This window comes from Pogona vitticeps, chromosome 5, assembly GCF_051106095.1.
Source record: "Pogona vitticeps strain Pit_001003342236 chromosome 5, PviZW2.1, whole genome shotgun sequence".
Taxonomy (NCBI): domain Eukaryota; kingdom Metazoa; phylum Chordata; class Lepidosauria; order Squamata; family Agamidae; genus Pogona; species Pogona vitticeps.
The window spans coordinates 124327391-124345720 of NC_135787.1; the positions used below are offsets into that span (position 1 = coordinate 124327391).

Consider the following 18330-nt stretch of genomic DNA (forward strand, 5'->3'; position numbering starts at 1 on the left):
CTGATCACCATGTACGGGTGTGAAAGCCGGACAGTAATATAATATGATGCTGGAGAAGGGCTTTGCAGGTAATCTGAACTGCCAGAAAGATAAACAAGTGGGTCTTAGATAAAATCAAGCCCAAACTAACTCTGGAGGCAAAAATGTTGAACCTGACGCTGTTGTACTTTCAACATACCATGAGAAGGCAGGGTTCTTTGAAAAAGACGATACTGCTGGGAAAGATGGAAGGCAGCAGGAAAAGAGGAAGACCAAATATGAGATGGACTGACTTCCTAAAGGAAACCACAGTCTACAAGTTCTGAGCAGGGCTGTTGAGAACAGGACATTCTGGAGATAGCTCGTTCATACGACCACCATGGGTTGGAAGTGACTTGATCGCATATGACAGCAGCAGCAGCAACAACAACATGGAATTGCTATAAAACCCAACCTCTGGAGGTGAGAGTCAGCAGCAGTGGCCCAAACTCTTCCATTGTCCAAGGTGAGACAAGTGCTGCTGTTCACCCTACATTCTACAGAGAAACAAACACCATGTGTTGCCAACAGTTCTAGAGGTCGTTATTGTCATTTATTTATACAAGGCTATAGGAGAGGAGGGCCTGGCGTGCTCTGGTCCATGGGGTCACGAAGAGTCGGACACGAGTAAAGGACTGAACAACAAAAATAATACATACCGAACATGGTGTAGTGGATAGAGTGACAGACTAGGACTCTGGAGGCCTGGGTTTGAATCTCCACTCAGTCATGGAAACTCGCTGGGGATATGAAACTGGTAAAGTCACTCCTTGGATACCTCACTTACCTTGAAAGCCCAATCAATCAATCAATCAATCAATCAATCAATCAATCAATCAATCAATCAATCAATCAATCAATCAATCAATCAATCAATCAATCAATCATAATAATGTGCCATCAAGTCAATTCAGATTTATGGTGACCCTCTCTGTTTTTCCAGGTAGAAAATATTCAGAAGTGGTATACCATTCCATTCTTCTGGGGGTGCCCTGGGACTCTGCAGCTTGCCGAAGGCTACATAAGCTGGATCTTCTCCCAGGAGGCAGAGTGGGAAATTGAACTCCCAACTTCTGGCTCCACAGCCAGATACCTAAACCACTGAGCTTTCCAGCCAGCTTCAAAGCCCTATCAGGCTTGTTATTTCAGTTCTGACTTGAAGGCATGTAACAACAAATTAGTGCATACTCCTGTATACTAAAGTATAGTAAAAATCACTGCTACCAATTGTTGAACTGATCTTATATACACACAGTTCTATCAGGAATTAGTTTTGGTTAAAAATACTTGCATATGTAAGGAAGAAATGAAACTTCTGCAGTGCCTTTCCTTTGCGTAACCAGGAAGAAACTAGTACAGAAGTCAGGAACTGAGTTGTCTCATTTGGTTGATTTCAATTAACTTCCCTGAAACATTGTTGACCTCTTGGGCTTTGTAATCTCTAAGGTGAAATGCAGGGTGCCAGTTTAATCTGCTCAGCTCTAGAATAGTTTAAGAAACATCCTGAGGGCACACATCCTGTGACTTGGTTTTAATCTTATGATCAGGGGACTATCACTTGATGTGTTAGATGTGAAATATTTAGGAGCAAATTGACCTTTTCTGCAATTAGGAGGCCTTCTTAAGTTTAGGGAGGCTAGAGCTGAGGAAGCAGTAATTCAATGTACTTATTCAAACACACACAAACCTGGTAAATTGGAATCAGCATGCATTCCTTTCCCTCTTCCTTTCCCCCTCTGACATGCACACACAGACAGACAGACAGACAGACAATTTTTAACAACATGGACCAACACTTGTGATAAAGTAAAAGCATTCTTCAAGCAAATGTAACAACAAACCTGGTGATATTGCCATATCTCATATGGTGTGCGTGCAAAATATGTCCCCCCCCAGATGTTTTGCTGAAGAGCAACTGAAGGTAGAGCCACTGCATGATCACAGTAGGATTGTGTGTGAGAGAGGCTTTACCCCCAAATTTCCAGATGAAGCTTCCCCTCCCTTACTCAGACCATACACTCCCCTATGTCTGGAAGGCTGCAGTTTTCCAACCTCTGCTTCAAAAGTCTTAAATGCCTTGCAGCCAAGTTGTCTGACAGACTTGTATTTCCTACAAAGTTGTCAGCTAAAAGACTAAGGTCAGCCCATGACATTTTGTTGCCTGAGGGCAAAGGGCAAGATCCACACACACACACACACACACACACACACACACACACACACACACACACACCACTGCTGCCACCACACACACACACACACACACACACACACACACACACACACACACACACACACCACTGCTGCCACCATCACTATTCTTTATATGGAAGGAAGCTGGAGGGCAGTTCAGTATTTAACAACAGGACAGTTTCTTCCGCTGTACCCGAAGACAACAGATGAGTTTAGGGGGAGAGCAGGTCAGGTCATGTGAGACACAGATCTCTATTGTCTAAAAGGTGAAGTGGCCACATTGCTAGGAGGAAGACACAGGAGCAAAATCCCATTGCAAATTGACTGGTATAGTAAGCACAGCAAGTCAGAAACAGAGTAGGCCCATTTGAATCAATGGAACATACGGAGAACTTGAGTCACCATATCCCAATAATTCCATGAGGCTACAACATATTACATGAACAGTATTTCAGTCACTAAGTTGTTAATTTGTTTTTAAATGCATGCTATTTTTTTAATTAATGCTAGCATTTTAACAAGATGAGACTAAAACTGGTTTTTGAAGTGGTTTGGATCTTGTGGATGCAATGGTATTTAGATTTCTAAGTTTCCACATCAGAGCTCAGAATTATAGTCTGAATACATTTCTTTGGTCATTCTTTGAATAATGAAACAATTGTTCTTGGTCACCACTATTTCATATTTAGCAACACTACGGTCTACACAAAAAGAATCAAATTTTTGTGCTTCTCTTGCATCATCTGATGGATAAGCAGCTATCTGAAAATTTCCAGTCTACTTTCAGGATAGCTTATAGCAGTGAGTGCCCTTTAGAATTCATGTAATAATTAATTAATTAATTAATTAATTAATTAATTAATTAATTAATTAATTAATTCATTCATTCATTCATTCATTCATTCATTCATGCAGTCATCTGGTCTCTCACATAAGACCACGTGTGACCTGTATTTTGTGTGTCCTGGTAGCAATGTGTGATTTAATCCAGCAAAGTTTTTCAGCTGTTTTTGACACTTTGGCTCTTTTTTGAACAATCACATAGAAATGCTCTGTATGTTTTCCTTAAAAAAACACACACATACACCAACAATCGCTTACTCTGTGATTCTTCAAAAGAAACCCCCAACTGTGGCTTTCCATTTATTTCTTTTTTCATTGGCACTGTTTGTTTGGGAAAATTGATTTCATCCTGAAGGAAGGTTTAAACTTTGAACCCTAATGATTTTATATTTAAAATCCAGCCCACTTATAATTTCTGTGAAGCACACAGTTAGGGGGTCTGCCTTTATAGCTGCATACCTCAAATCACTCTGCAGCTCATTTGTATCTCTCTCCCTCACTTTAATCTTATTCTTCAGTTGTGGCCCCTCCCAGGAATTGGTATGATTAGGAAGATTATTGTTTTTATCTGTTATTTTTGAGATACTAGGAAATTATAACACTGTGTGGTGGTTATGCATCTGTCACACATGTTTTCTGCAAATTGCAGCATATAAAGAGGAGAGGAAGGCCAGAACCCAGTTCAAGATATATTTGCTACCTGAAATAAAAGATACAATTGTGTTCACTTTCTACTTTTATACAGAGGTTTCCTGGATAGGCATTTAAATTGTACTTCAGTACAGAGGACGAGATAGCGTCCTTCACTTTACCTCAGAGAAATAGGCTTGCCTAGGGGGTACAGAGTACACGCAATTGTGTCCTTTTAACACATTTTCACTATTGCCTGCCCCCTGAGGCAGCTGCTGGCTTATCCATGGCAGAACTGGCCCTGAAGAAGGAGGAACTGTTGTGTATGCGAGGAGGAGAATGAATGTATCTGCCTCTTATTTTAAGCTAACCACAACTAGCTTTGCCCGAGGGTCCAACGTCTGAACTTGCAAAATTGTCAGTTTTTGAAAGCAAAAACAAAAACTGTGGTTTGAAAACAAGCCCAGATCTGAAATTGCAGTCTTTCCCTCAAGTGTGCTGAAGAGGAAGGGAAGGCAGGAGGGAGTGTCTGCGCCTGAGGGTGACCTACATAATAAAAAAATCATGGTTCGTCCCACCGCATCCTCTGAACTGACCATTATCATTTGCATAAATTGTTTTTGTTCATTTTCCCCATCTCCCATTACTCCTATCTAATTGCTGACACCTCTGTTGTGCCCTCATAACAACCACTGATTCACTTGAAGAAGAATGAGAAAGCTTGATTTCACTGAGGCATCTACTCACAGCTTCCTTTCACTACAATGGTATCTCATAAAATAATGGAAAGTGGAGGAGGCACAAAATAAACAAAGCAGAGGAAGAGGGACACCAAATAATCATTATGGCATTATTTCTGGTGATTTTGTGCTTGCCACCAACTTTGGCAGTGTGACCACGCTTCCAGGTAGATAGGGTTTGACTGTATGCAATACTGTTTTCTTTCTCTGCTCTGCCTTGTAGGTCTTATACATTTGTTAAGGATGTTGTAAGCTCAGGGAGAGATCTCCTTTTGTCTGCATCTTGGGCATCTTCGGACTCTTCTTTTGCTATCCGGATTTTGCCAATCACCAGTTTGTCAAGCCCACAAAACAGATTGCAGCAATTAGTATTTGCCCTTTTGCCTCCAGCTTACCCCCCCCCCCCCGTTTCTCCTTGCAAAGTTCATTTTTCTTAAAGGAAGGGAAAGGCTGCTTTTACGAGGGAACACGTGCTTTGACACTTACAGTAGAAACTTGCAACACTGTCCTGGCAGCTGGCCAGAACCAGTTTGTTGTAGTGCAAAGTGCAGCTGTCTCGCTGCTTATGAAAGGGAAATGACACGAGCCAAGTGTGCCCATGGTTTGGAAAGAGCTGTTACATTTGCCGCTTGTCTCCTGCTCCTGGGTCACCCTGCCAGTGCAAGTTCACACCCCACAGAGTGCTTGAGCATGCTTAACTTCCAGCTTCCTCTACATTATGCAGGCCCTAGAAAGACTTGTGATCAAGAAGAAGGTCTGAAATATAGTTCTCGGAAGCTGTCAGTGCTTATTTCTTGAAGCACTGTTTCAAACTGCACATCAACATCATTTTTACCTTAGAATTGCAGAGCTGGAAGGAATCCTATGGTTCATTAAGTCCAGCAGCTGTTAAGGAGGCCCAGTGTATTAAGAATTCCCCCAGTGGGGAATCGAACTCCCAACCTCTAGCTGTACAACCAGATGCCTAAACCACTGAGCTATCCAGCATCCTTTTCTTGTATTCAATTTTTGGCCAGAGTCCTACTGATGTTTGTGTAACTTGCTGCAGCTAATCATGGCTCACTGATGGCCTTCTGGGATGCTTGTTAATGTGCCTAGTCATGGATTCAAATGTGCAACTGAGATGCACCCTGGACCTTCATCAATTAGCTTCAGTTAGCTAAGTGATAGGTTATGGGAACACTAACTGATTTTGACCTTTGACAGTGATCAGATTGTCAGAGGATCAAGTCAATTGTCTAGTAGTCTAATGCTGTACAATGGAACTAGGCAGAAGAAAAGTAAAAGCATACTCAATTATTAGTGCCCGCTGTGATGACATTATAGACACACATCTAGGCTGAGACTTCTCATTTCCTAATATATCTGTATTTTTAGAAAGGGGAATTATGAAATACACTTTGGCTGACATGTCTGGGTCTATTCCTGGTCACATGTATTATCTGTCAGTTTTTTTTTTAAGTTATGTAAATCATGCTTATGTCTAGACAAACCACTTAGTTAGAATCTTTGTTTCTGACCTTGATAATTGAGAATTATTCAGAATCCTTTTAATAAAACAGTATTGGAACTGGTTATAAATTAAATTTGGGAACTGGAGTCCAAGATAATTAAAGTCATAAAAAGAATTGCATTGTTGAAACTCTTTGCAAGTAAAACTAACCTGTCTCTCTTTAGCACTAAGCCTTTCATTATATGCATGGTATATATAGTTATTGTGTATTAAGAAGAGTGAAAGGTAATTAAAGGAAACTTCTCAGTGAATGACCTTCTGTGGAGATTATGGCACTTGAAAGACTCATTTTTTCATTAAAATAAGGAAAGGTCTCTGTCTCTCTTTCTAAGTCACAAGTAAAACAAATCTACTTTATAAATTTGGAGGGGATGACATACCTTTAAAGTTATCTAGCTATTCCTACTGCCCTGACTGTGAAATTATAAAAGAACCTTTTAACTCTCTTTAGAAAGTGAATATACTGAAAATATAGTGAAACCAACCTGCCTCCCTTTAGTATTAAGGCTTTCATTATATGCATGGTGTGTGTGTGTGTGTGTGTGTGCGTGTGTGTGTGTGTGTGTGAGAGAGAGAGAGAGAGAGAGAGAGAGAGCACATGTGTGTGCACACGGGCACACATACACAACTGCAATGAATTCTAGGTTGAATGATCATGTATGCTTTTCCTTACATTTTAGCAGCACATCATAGCTGACATGACAGAATGGCACTTTCTCAGTTTGACCTTTAGATAACCTTTCTGTCTGCTTGGTGAAGAAAACACTTTAAGGAAAAGCTAAGGTTTGCATTACTTATCCAGAGAGGTACTTGTAAGTTTAAGGTTAATCTATGCATGTTACTGGGGATGTGTACAACTCTCCGTACTCCACACTGTGCCCGAAGAGAGAACACACAAACCGGGTCATCATTTGTAGGATGGAAAACCTAAAAGGTATAAAGACCTCACAAAGAATGTGGAGACCCTCGTTCTTATTTTTGTTCACCTGCTAGAAGAAAGTCCCAGTTATCTTCCTGAGGCAATGACAGAATGAGTAAGGGACTTAAAAAGGGCAACAAATATGCTGGTCTTTTCTTCTTTCTTAAAAGGGCAATTGAGAGTACATTTTGTTTTACACATTCAGTCCTTTCTTTCTTTCTCCCCCTACAGATTCCTGGATCTGAAACAGCTCTTGCTATAGGCATAAAACTTTTTGCTTTGTCAATAGCAGTGATATTAATTTTATCAATTACTTCAAAGCAGGAAAGATAAGGAAGGTTAATTTCTAAGGTAAAGGATAGGGGTATAAGGAAGCCCCACAACTTGCATGCACCCCACCCCAAAGCCATAGAGATCAGGGCCACACTGTCTTATACAATTTAGAAGATATTCTGACTTTCTCCATCCCAGATCTCTGACATTGTCTGTACATTTCTAAGTCTCTGTTTGGGGCAACAGTGGCAGTGACAAAGATTGCTGTGAATGGGGGAGGGAGAAATGGTTATGAAAGAGGGGGAGCTATACAGCAAACTGATCAAGTTTTCATTCAGCACCCATACAACAATAATCTCTCCACAAGCACATACACAATCCAAAATTGGGTAATCATATTTCAGTAAAGTTTAGTAAATTACACTAACTGAAAAAACAAAGAAAAAGAAATCTCTAATGCAAAAAAGAGGGGGGGGCTATCTGAACAATCTTTTTCTTCACCCTGCTATGGTATAAAATGGCTGGCAGATGGGATGTATACACTGCACAGCCACATAGTCTGAGCCCTCACTAGTATCTCAGTGGCAGAAGTGTCCGGAATAGATCTTGGGCTTAATTGAGAGGTTTATTTGTTACTCACCTTCTGTTTTGGCACCAACAGTTCAGTTTACTATATTACACTCAATCTGACTTTTCCTTAATTCAGACTACTGACTGTGTATCCTACACAGGATCAATTTCTCTCTCTTTATCTCCCCACTCCCGAGAAAAGAACAGATGTATCTCTACCTTGTGCAGGACAGAAATCTCTCTTGCACACAATAAGGTTGTTTTTGTGGGCAGAAAGCATCCCACGCAAAATAGAGCTCTTTTTTTTTGCAGAAAACTGTGGACATTTACTTAAGCTGTACAAGATAGAAGTGCATCCTGCATAGAACGGAGACATATCTCTGTGCAGAAAACAAGGACATTTCTCCTGATTTCATGACACAGAAATGTATCTGGCACAAGATATAGCTTTTGCTCTCCATGGAATGCATTCTTATTATTTGCACAAGGCAGAAGTGTGTTCTGCACATGATAGGGCACACAACAATGAAATAAAGTATTTTGAGGAAACATTGGTAGGATGCTATGGCGATTGGCCCTGCCACTCATGCTCAAGAGCTTATTTGCATGAGCCTATGAGAGAGCTGGAGAGGTGGAGTCAATTGATATATGAGGCTTGGCTGAAGGAGGAGCAATCAGAGAAGGATGAGTTAGGGACTAGTTAGGGAACTGATGAGGAGATAAGAAGAACTGGCTAGAAAGAGATAGGTTGGTGATGTGGTTATGAAACTGTAAACAAAGAGAAACAAAGTAATGAGGGAACTGATAAACTAAGGCCAGTGAATTTGATTACTTGAAAGATACCTAATACTGTTTGAAATACTGTTTCACTTCAATAAATATGTTTTGTTTGTTCACAAGAGAAGTGTTCAGTCATACGTTAATGATATTGTGGATCCAGATAATCCACTGGTGGCAGCATGAAGGGAACATGCATGTGGGCCTTTGTGAGGGAATAATAAACAAGGGACACAGGGTTCGCAACAAATGCCATCTTGTGCAAGAAAGGCTCTTGGTTCATGCTTTCATACCCTATACAAAAATATATGAAAACTGCAAAAAACCCTACTAGACTTCTCTCCCCCATCCAAACTTCTTATTCAGAGAGATCTCTTTGAAAGAATTCCCAACTTTGTTTTCTCACTCAAGACACAGCAAAATACTCCTTATTTTGGTATCAGAGTTCAGACCATGCCACAGTATTGGGTTAAGCAGTCACATATTTCTATGGCATGGTCTGAACTCTGATTAGCATTGGTGCATCAACACTCAGTAGTCCCAGGAAATTCTTTCAAAATTGCTGTAATTGCAGTTTTGTTGTCTTCGGAAGATGTAAGCTTGTGGAGTTCACCAGTTACGAGCCTTTAGGCAATCCCCTAACAGCTCTCTCAAGAGTCTGGGGAGAAAAAGTGGGGGATGCAAAGGCAGACGGCTTGAAGTAAAACATCTTGGCCGGTTTACCAGGCTTGGGGTGTAGAGTTCCAACCTTTCTAAGAAATGTTATTATTGGGGCTGAAAGCGCTCACACTGATTCTGTGGACTACACAGCAGAAAAATTACTGGTGATACATTTAGCTTCATGCTTTACATTTTAAAAACGGAACTCAGAACTCATATACGCACCTGTGCACATGTTTGCCAGCAGCAATCCTATGCATGCATTCCAATAGTTCAGAGCATAGAATCAGGATTCAGGAAGATCTGAATCTGGGAAAGTGGAACAAAAAATAAATAAAATGATTTTACATGAGGAAAATATGTATAGTTCTACATTTAGGAAGAAGAAATCACGTATATAAATATAGGACAGGAGACATCTGGCTTGACTGTAGGAAATGTGAAAGGATCTAAGGTTCTTAGTGGACCACTGGTTATATATGAGTCGACAATGTGATGTGGCACCAAAAATGCTATTGTGATAATCAGTTCCATCAGTAGAGGTGTAATGTCCAAATCAAAGGAAGTAATATGAATACTGTGTCCAGTTCTGAGTACCACAGTTTAAGAAGGAAATTGAAAAGTAGGAATACGTCCAAGGAAGGCAACCAGGATGAAGGTAACCTTGGTCTGGAAACCAAGCCCTACAAGGAATGGCTGAGGGAACTAGGAATTGTTTGGTCGGGAGAAAAGAAGACTCAATATAGCCATCGTCAAATATTTAAAGTGTTGTCACATGGAAGATGGAGCAGGCTTGTTTTCTGCAGCTCCAGAGGGTAATGAATATACATTTTAGGGAAGGAGATTTTGACTTATCATGAGAAAGAACTTCCTAACAGTGAGAGCTGTTTGACAATGAAATTACCTCAGAGGTGGTAGATTCTCCTACATCTGAGGTATTTAAACAGACATTGGATGAATGCTTATCAGAGATGCTTTAGTTAGGGAATGTCCTGCTTTGGCAGGAGGCTGGACTCAGTGACTCCTGTGGTCCCTTTCAGTCCTAATCTGCTTTGATCTTATGGTTCACCTCAGTGGAGGCAGCTGTTGCTGTTCCTTCTCTTCCTCTTGTTTGCTTCTGATGGCCCCTCTGAAGAGAAGATAGGTCCAATGCCTGTCAGAGAAACAACAGTGCAGGAGGGGAGGGTATGAGTAACGGGTACATTTTACTCTCTTTTAAGGGATCAGACATCTATTCATATAGAAAATGCAACAGGCTGGCTAAAATGCAGACAAAAGAGTGGTGGTACCCCCCCCCAAACCCAATGACAAAATTAGATCCAAAATTTGATGATTCAGTAATTCCTCCCAGCCTGTTTCCCTGAGAATGGATTAACAAGCCTGCCACACTAATTGTTAAGAAATGCAGCAAACCCATGAATATATGTTTGTGCAATCGATGATGGGTTTGTGCAACTCACAGAGGAGTCAATCGTCTGAAATATAGACGTGCTGTTGTCAGCCACTAAGTCCTTTTGAAGTGTTTTGCTTTAAAAAGAGAGAAAAAAGAGGTTTTAATTATTTGTCTTGAATCCCCCCACTCTCCTCAAGTTAAATATTAACTCTTGTTGTTACGATGATACTTAACTGGTCGCTCAGTGTTTGTCTTTTTTGCTGATTCTTCAGATGTCAGAAAAGATCTGACACCAGATTGCCAGTGACTTCTGCCCACATGCTAATCCCCCCCTACACACACCATATCAGATAGTTTAGCTTGCCAACTCTGACGTTTTGTGAGAGTTACCCTTGCACCTTGCATTTCTGGCTTGTTCTAGTAAAAACAAAACAGAACACGAGCAATTGGGTGTATTGAAGAACTCTGTTCAGTTAAAATAATAGTTTCCAGACATCTACTCCATGTTACCTAGAGACCAAGAATAGCTGTTTGAAATAAATGGTGTTAGCCAATTGATTTAGGGTGTTTGTTTGGTGCCAAGAGAGTAACTCCATTTAAATTTTAAACTTAAACTTTGCATAAACTGTTAGAAATGAGCCGGAACTTACAGCCCATTCCCAACTTATTAGTTAAAAATTTGTCCCCTTTAATTTAAACTTAATTGAGTTAAATTTAGGGGCTCGCTAAACTGGTAAACTTTTTCTACTAATTTGCCAGTATCTAAGGGACGTGGTTATGCTGCGGGCTAAACCGCAGAAGCCTGTGCTGCAGGGTCAGAAGACCAAGCAGTCGTAAGATCGAATCCATGTGACGGAGTGAGGTCCCGTCACTTGTCCCAGCTCCCGCCAAACTAGCAGTTCGAAAGCATGCAAATGCAAGTAGATAAATAGGGACCACTTCGGTGGGAAGGTAACAGCGTTCCGTGTCTAAGTCGCACTGGCCACGTGATCACAGAAGATTGTCTTCGGACAAATGCTGGCTCTATGGCTTGGAAATGGGGATGAGCACCGACCCCTAGAGTCGAACACGACTGGACAAAAATTGTCAAGAGGAACCTTTACCTTTACAGTGATGTTGCCAAGAGGAATGCAGCCGATTGCATTTTGTGGTCTGCTTGGGTCTCCAAAAATTGCCCCTTTAAGCTGTCAGTCAACAATACATGGCTGGTAGGCTGTACTCGGCTTTGACAACAATTTCTGAAGGATGGCTGAACATTATTTATCCAGGAAGCTGAAATTCAAAATGTGAAAATCATCCCTGTTCAAGCATGCAGAGAAGGGTTAATCTGAATTTGTGAGCAGGAAGTTCCTCCTCAGACAGGGGAAGCAATAGCTGACCAGTTGTCCACCTGCAGCCCCCGGGGGTTCAAATGAAAGCACACGGTACCCAGGCTACTAACACCCCAATTATGTTTTAAATTGACTTTAAAAGTCTTCTTTTATGTCCTGTAGAAGGTCTAGGGAGCAATGTCGCTAATTTTGATACCCTGGCCAGAACAGCTAGGGCCCACATATATACCTCAATGTTTGAAATTTCTTTAAACTTTTTTTGGCCACTAGATGACACTAGGAAGCATTTTCTATTTTAAAACAATTTTTGTCACAAACAATTTTGATGGCTAAGGTTGGGAGGAACATGTGCCACCATCTAAATTCTGGGGATGTGTCTGTGTACTTACTTGAAATTCAGGAGATTGCCCCCACCCAACAAAACCAATAAAGGTCCCTGCCATATTTGAAAGAGTAAGATTTTTTTTACTGCATGAATAATATTATTTCATTAGATACAGGAAGTGTTACTGAGAGTTTCAGGTATGTATACAGCATACATGGTTCTTGGTGAATTTGTAGATTGTAAGGACAGAAGGGATATTAAATACAGAAAATGTTGATCTACAGAAAATGAATCTACATGGAGAATGCAGTAAATAGAATTTTAGAATGGATAAAGGACCTAGTTAATTCAATAAGAAAATTTTGTGCATTGTCTGAAAGAACAACATGTGAGAAAAAGATTAATATTATTAGTGGTTTCTGTAGACGAATAATTATCAGTTTATAAGCTTTAAATGGTACACATGGTGTAGCTAGACTTGGTGGAAGACAACCATTAGCTGTAAAGTTGTATAAATGCAGAAGGAAGGCGGGGAGATTATCTCTTGACAGAAAAACTAATTATTGTACTATTGGAGACAAGAAAGAAGAAACTGAATAAGCAAAGTTCAGGTTTTAGAGTTAGTAGTGATTTCAGAAACATAATGCGAGACATAAATTGCCTAGTTTCTTGAACATACCAAACATCAGAGTCATAATCATAACTGTGAGAAATGTAGCACTTTTGGTGGGGGAGGTTAACATGGCAAGGTTGAAATGATTATAGCCTGTGAAGTGTTGATGCAGCCCCTTTGGCCACATGTCCAAGAGAATGGCCTTGCTGAAGTATCAGTAAATGCATTAAAAGAAAGGTAAGCAACAGAATTATGGTGCAGAGGAAGAAAGAGCATCCATTAGACTTTTGTTTTGCTGCCCAAAATAGTGCAATCTGAAAAATAAAGTTTATGGGATTCAAGATATTTTCCTCAGGCTTTCTTTAAGCTTTAACAGACATAAGGCATAATCTATAGAGCTCCAACTTGATACTTTGTTTCTATGTAAAGGTGAAATCAACCCTGAGTGCTCACTGGAAGGACAGATCCTGAGGTTCCAATACTTTGGCCATCTCATGAGAAGGCTCCTTGGAAAAGACCTTGATGTTGGGAAAGTGTGAAGGCAAGAGGAGAAGGGGACGTCAGAGGATGAGATGGTTGGACAGTGTAATCGAAGCTACCAACATGAATTTGACCAAACTCCGGGAGGCAGTGGAAGACAGGAGGGCCTGGCGTGGTCTGGTCCATGGGGTCACGAAGAGTCGGACACAACTTAATGACTAAACAACAACAAAAGTTGAGAAAGACCTTGATTTGAAGAGAAGGATGGGATCTGTCGAAGTCAAGGAGTACTGTATGAAATTAAGTGACTGGTTGGTATGATTATGTCTGTTAGTTCACATTCATTACCATGCTGTGAGACCTGCCTAGCAGTAACTGACTTAAGTCTTTCTGGATAGACACTGTTGTGCAATATGCTCAGGGAAGTGCTTCATAAATATTATTTCCACCCTGTTGTAATTTCTTCTGCTACTTCCACAGCTCCATGTTATGCCTGTAGAGCTGTACAATGGTTCAACCACTGTTTCTTCAGCATGATCATGAACGTTCACCAGCTTGATGCCACTGCGTACAAGAAACATGGAAATGCCATGATACAGTAGTTCTCAGTTTTTGGCCTCCCAGATTTTTGGATGTCAACTCCTAGAATTCCCCACAACTATGGCCAAGGATCAGGATTTCTGGGATTTGAAGTACAAAGCATCAAAGGCTAAGAATTATTATCATAACTCAAAGGAGTGAGACACAGGACCATGTTGGCTCAGGGAACAATGAAGGTAACAACAGATGTCTACAGTTTAGACAAAAAGTATGTATCCCAAGAGTCTTTATTGAAGAAGCATTCAGAATGAGATAGAGAGAAGAGAAAGGGAGAGGGAGAAGAAGGGAGAGAATGAGAGAGATCATATGAGTATGCACCAGTAAACATTCATGGTAGCTGTGCCCCAAATTTCTTTAGCACTTAGAAGAAACAGGGGCTTGGCACGCCTGATAATTTAACCCCAAGGCCTGCTCTGGGCATAATTATGCTACAATGCACAGCAAATGTGAGCTGAAGGAACACGGCCATAGACGGAGTGATTATTTGCAGAAGCAGATGCATTTCTATGTACCCAGTGCAGCCACTTGCTCCCAGCAATGGTCATGTAGCACTGAATCTGAGGAACAAAATTAAGTCCGTTCCGTCACGTGTGGGTTAAAATTATATACCACAGTTGTGGGAACCAGAAAGCCATGAACTACATGAAGGTGACGGATCTATGCGGGAAGCTTACAATGGCTAAAGAACAAATGCTTTCTCTTTTTTCAAAGATAGTTTTTGTCTTGCACCTGAGCTATGTCAGTTTTTAAACAAAGCCTGGTAAATATTTAGCATACAAATATGTCTTTAAAATATTTCTTCAGAAAAAAACAAATAAATGGCTGAAGCTTTTTAAAATGGCTTCTTAAAAAGTGACACCACTTTCTATTATTGATTATAAGCAAATTTATTTAGTTCCACAGTTATTTTCCTACTGTTTTTCTTACCAATTCAGTCCCTTTCAAGATTTCTTCATTCCCAGTATGTTTTTGTGTTTGTTTTGTTTTGTTCTGATTTTCCTAATAGAGGGATTTTTTTTCTTATTCCATTGATTCTAAGCAAATTCCCTCTGGGCCACATCGACATTTATCTGTAAGCAGTTCCAAGGGAAAATGCTTGATTATTGAATGTTATATTTGCAGCAAAATATCCCTAATTAAGCCATTTCTTGTTCTGTTGGATTTTGCTCATGAATGGAAAAGCTAATTAATAAACACTACACATGATGAAGTTGACTATTTGTGGTACAAATGAGATAACAAAGAGTTCTGTGGCACCTTTGAGACAGACAAGTTTTATGGACTGGAGCTAAAATTGTTGGAAGCAACTCAAACTGCTGCTTTCTAGCTGCAGCTTAAGAAGTGGGATGTAGTCCATGAAGGTTTATGCTGAATAAAACTCATTGGTTTTAAGGGTGTCACAAGATTCCTGACTGGCTTTGTTGCAACAGATTAACATGTTAATAAATAAATAAAAAGGGGCACCTAAGGAAACATGAATTTAAACTTAAAAGCAATTTTAAAACGTTTAAAAATCATTAAAAAGTGTAAGACCTGGCAAACAGCAGAATTAAGAGCAGAAGAGAATGTGTGGCTACTAAGTTCAATGTATTTATGAGCCATGGGGAGCAAAAATGATTGAACGGTCTGTCTGAAATTAAATAAGGAAGGAAGGGAGATCATGCCACAGGTATGTCACAGGGTATTGTCACAGAGACACTTTTATCCAGTGTTCCTATCTAATGAGTTTCTGTTGGTTACCTAGAGCAGTGGACCCCAACCTTGGGCTTCCAGATGTTCTTTGACTAAAACTCCCAGAAGCCTTCACCACCACCTCTGCTGGCCAGGATTTCTGGGAGTTGAAGTCTAAGAACCTCTGGAGGCCCAAGGTTGGGGGCCACTGATCTAGAGAATACAGAAGGACCTCTGAGGAAGATCAGACCAGTTCTATATGAAGAGACAATCTTTCAGACACTGCAGCCCTAAGCCGTTGAGGGCTTTGTAGGTTTCTGCACCAGCACCTTGCCATGTGTTGGGAAGCAAACCGACAGCCAGTATCACTGGTGAAAGGGCAATATAAGGGGGCCAACAAGGCACATGTGAGGAAGTGATCTCTGTGACACAAGTGACAAGGGCATCCGATTTAAAGTGCACAGGAGATGTAGATTGCTGTGGCAAAATTTGCCTTCTCCAGAAGGAGGCACACCATTGGCACAAGAGTAGAAGCTCTGCAAAGCTCATTCTCACCATACCAATTGCAGTATCTGATACTCTATGAGGAATGTTGGATCTAATAGCAACCTCAAGCTAAGAAGCTGATCTTTCAGAGAGAGTATTGTCCCATCCAAAACAGGTTGTACTCCAATCCCAGATTAGCTTTTCCACTGACCCAGAGTCTCATGCAGATCCAACTGGTTAACTCACCTCCAATTCCTTACTGTGACTGCCACAGCTTCTTTGACATTAGCTGGCAGAGAAATTCAGTTGGCTAGCAACAGTTGGCCCCAAACAGTAAATCATTAGCTTTTGGGGGAGACCTGATCCAGCAATTTCACAGAGACAAGAAACAACACAGGGGACCACACTGAACCATGTGGAATCCCATAGGTCATTGGCCAATGGACCAAGCAATGGTCTCACAGTATTGTCTTCTGGAAGAACCCCTGGAATGACATCTATGCACAGTTATATGGGAAAAATAGGAACAAACGGCATTTGCTTGCCAAGGGCAGACCAACTTCCAGCACCCACAGGGAGAAGGTGAACACGCTAGATAGTCCAAATTCAATATTTGTTCCAAAAGCTTTGGTTTTGAAGGGCCTTTTTTCCTGGCACTAAAGAAAAGACCTAGGGGAAATCAATTGGATTGGGTGGTCTGTGTATTGTGTGTTGAAGATAGGTGGAAAAGAAGAAGACCGAATACAAGATGGACCAACTCCCTAAACTTAAAGGAAGCTATAGGCTTGAGATTACAAGAGCTAAGAAGGGCAGTTGAAGACAGGACATTTTGAAGATTGCCCATTCACAGGGTCGCCATGAGTCCGGGGATGACTTGATGTCACATAACAACAATATATGCTTGATGTGGGTTCCAAATCTTAATGAGTGCTAAAGGTTAACTGTGTACTTACGATGGGTTTTCTAGTGGATTTTTCACTGCTTTCTGAATGGTTCCTTTCATCCCTGATGACTTCAACTTACCCATTTAGGATATATTCCCATTTGGCTTGCTCAGAACAGAGCTAGATGGGAAGTAGTGTGTCTGCTTATACATCACATAGCAGGAAGAAAAGTATTAGCAAAAAGACAGAATGGAAAAGTACAGAAATTCTCATAATTAGCTTACTTGTATTCATGAAAATGTAGAAATCATTGCAGTAATTTATATGGAAATGCAAAATGTCTCACCATAATAAGGATGACTGTGATCCAGACTCAGCTGGGGGACATGGTCATTATTTCATGAGGTTGTTAATTGAGAATAAAGTAAAGGAAGAGAGACAGACAGGTTGCCTTGAGCTCATGGCAGAAAGGGGAGGGGTAGAAATGCAACAAACAAACTAACTTTGTTCAAATCCCAGGTAGCCGGCTCAAGGTTGACTCAGCCTTCCATCCTTCCGAGGTCGGTAAAATGAGTACCCAGCTTGCTGGGGGGGGGGGCAATGTGTAGCCTGTATAATTAAAATTGTAAACCGCCCGGAGAGTGCTTGTAGCGCTATGGGGCGGTATATAAGTCCAATAAATAAATAAATAAAAATAAACTTTAAGATGCAAGTCATCTCAATTCCTTTCCTTGGTACTAGAGTGCTAAGGGGTAGATCCAATTGTTTATCCCATACATGTTATTACATACCTGTTGACTTTATAAGTCTTTTTAATTCAGTGGCTCTACTATTGCTGACTACTAACTGGAGTTAGCTCAGAGGTATTGCTTAAAAATGAACCAATGTTTGCAATCCTGCGACCAGTATTAAGGCCGTACTGAAACAATAATACTTTGATCAAAGTCTGGGAAAATCTTTTAGAATGATAACTCTCAGAAACAAGTGATCGTACTAGATAGAGGGCTCTGGAAACTGTAGCCCAAACGGAGAACTTTCCACGTTCTGAGTTGGATTAGCAATGTATGGAAACAGAAAGAAGACTGCATTTCCCCACCCCCACCCCACCCACACCCTACCATGTAACCACATTCATCCTATAATTCGTCTTGGCAGGTGCATGACCCCTCAAATCTACTGCTGTGTGGGTTAGGGAAGCATTTGTGGAGCTGAGAGTTCATTTCCATTTCACCTTCACTTCTAGGCTTCTTCTCAGACATATTGGGTATTTTCCCCTTCCTACCCACAACCATTAACCTTGCACGCCAAGTGATCCTTCCTCCCAGAAAAGCATAAAAGCCTTACAAGGTTAATATGGAAATGTAGGTTTAAAATGTTATATGTCACTAGGAAAGGCCAGGAATTATTTGGC

At 40.7% G+C, this 18330-nt stretch overlaps 1 long non-coding RNA gene across 1 annotated transcript; it reads right to left on the bottom strand.

Annotated features, from left to right (window-relative positions):
* Positions 1–3378: 3378 nt before the first annotated feature.
* LOC144589555 (uncharacterized) lies at positions 3379–11797 on the bottom strand. The gene is made up of 2 exons (XR_013545725.1): positions 11633–11797; positions 3379–10289 (listed from the first exon to the last, which is right to left on the bottom strand). It is a non-coding gene; the product is annotated as an uncharacterized LOC144589555 (long non-coding RNA).
* Positions 11798–18330: the final 6533 nt, after the last annotated feature.